This window comes from Cibotium barometz, chromosome 22 (genome assembly GCF_041138505.1).
Source record: "Cibotium barometz isolate CiBa-2024 chromosome 22, ASM4113850v1, whole genome shotgun sequence".
NCBI classification, from domain to species: domain Eukaryota; kingdom Viridiplantae; phylum Streptophyta; class Polypodiopsida; order Cyatheales; family Cibotiaceae; genus Cibotium; species Cibotium barometz.
In genome coordinates this window covers 49,938,410-49,940,276 of record NC_141067.1, presented here as the reverse complement: position 1 = coordinate 49,940,276, position 1,867 = coordinate 49,938,410, and the positions used below count along the sequence as shown (strand labels likewise).

At 41.1% G+C, this 1,867-nt stretch overlaps 1 pseudogene; it reads left to right on the top strand.

The window, feature by feature from the left end:
* Nucleotides 1-322: 322 nt before the first annotated feature.
* Nucleotides 323-1,119, top strand: LOC147626688 (uncharacterized; annotated as a pseudogene).
* Nucleotides 1,120-1,867: the final 748 nt, after the last annotated feature.

Here is a 1,867-nt window from a genome sequence, read left to right as displayed (position 1 = left end):
AAAATAAGAAAACAATGAAACGTCACAATCTTTGAAAGAACCGACATAAAACCTTCTTGAAAATACAATCAAACCTTTTCATAATACAATCAATCGATATCTTGTCTACATGCGTGCTCTTTGTCTCCTGAGTATTTCTGTATCTCTGAACATTACAATTGAATAATGTTTTATAATTAATGCTTAATTATAATCGCTTCAGAGGGGGCTTGTCTACATATATGGTATCATAAAGACAACGCCTCGTATCCTGTGATTTAACCACCTTCGCTTCTGCTGCAGCACTTTCTTCTTGATCGGATCCAAACTTTTCAAGAAGAAAATGGCCGCGTCGCAATCACAACCATCAACGTCCAAATTTTACGGCATTAAAAAATTAACCGGCCCAAATTATGAGCCGTGGAGCATGCGCCTCAAGATGCTTCTTGAGAAAGCCAAAAATTGGGGCGTTACTGTAGGAACCGAACCTGACCTTGCTCTCCAACCTGTTGCTACCGGTGTTGTACCACCCATAGATGATGAAAAGGCCACATGGAAAAAGAAAGATCTGGAAGTCTGAACTGAGATTATTCTTCATCTCGGAGATCACCAACTTCAACTCTTTTGCACGCTTGATACTATGCATGTGATGTGGAACCTATTACAAAAACAATAACAACATACTAATGTCATTTCACGTGTTTTCCTACACAGGAAATCAAATGAAATACAACTAAAGAATTATCCGACAATAGAGGCATTCCTCGAGGCGTGGCAAACCGCCAACGACAACCTTTTAATTGCTGGTTTGCAACTAACGGAGGACATCCAAGTGACAACTCTTCTTGCCGCACTACTTGATTCGTGGCAAGCATTCATCACAACCCATTCGAATGTGCCCAATCTTACACTAGGCACCCTTATTGCATGCATCAGGAAAGAAGATCAAATCAGACAAAAGGGGAAGAGCACACTCACCAATGCATCAAGTTCCTCTGTTCCTTTTTTACAATGATTGCAGGAGGTTCAAGACCTCCTCAACAGTTTAGATCTAGACCATTCATAACAAGGCAGTCTCACTTTGCTTTGGAGGCCCCTCTACCACTTGTTCCTCGGGAGCTTGATAATCCTCTAAGTTAAAACAAGGATGAGTTGGTAAAAGTGGCTTAAAGATTGAAGAAGAAGGTGCAGATTAAAAACCTCATGATACCGCATTCTAAACCCCATTTCTAATGCCTACGAGTCCATTATATGTGAGATTTGGTTTGCTTTCTCATGGATACTTGACCAATTTTCAAAGTAGTTTTCCATTAATCCAAAACCTTACATGGATAAGCTCTCCTTGCGGTATGAGAGGGAAGAAGAGCCTTTGCAATTGGTTGCAGTAAATGTCTTTGCTCGCTTTGCAAGGGAGCCAATGTGTGGCACTCCCCACGTTGTACATTGATGTGGTCGACCTCTCGTAGGCATGCCTGTTGCGGTCATCTAGAACGATACAACTGGGTCCATAAGTGATTATTCATGTGTGTGGAGTTACACGTGAAGGAGGGCATGAAGGGAGAATTGACATGGTCATCAACATACATGTCCTAAGTGCATAGCCACCCGCAACACCTTATGGCTATAGATGCCATGTGTTTGTGGCTATAGGTGGCATCGACATTGAGTTCTCTTTGGAATCATGTGTGTGTAGCGACACACGGTAGCAAAAGTATCGTAGTAGTCAACACAAGTCATTTGCATTTGCCATTGTTTTTTGGGGATTGGAAAATTTGGTAGTTGTATGTACACACAGACGTTAGGTTCTATTATAATTTTGGTCTCGTTCAATGTTGGTAGTTGTATGTACACACAAACGTTAGGTTTTGTTATAATTTTGGTCTCGTTC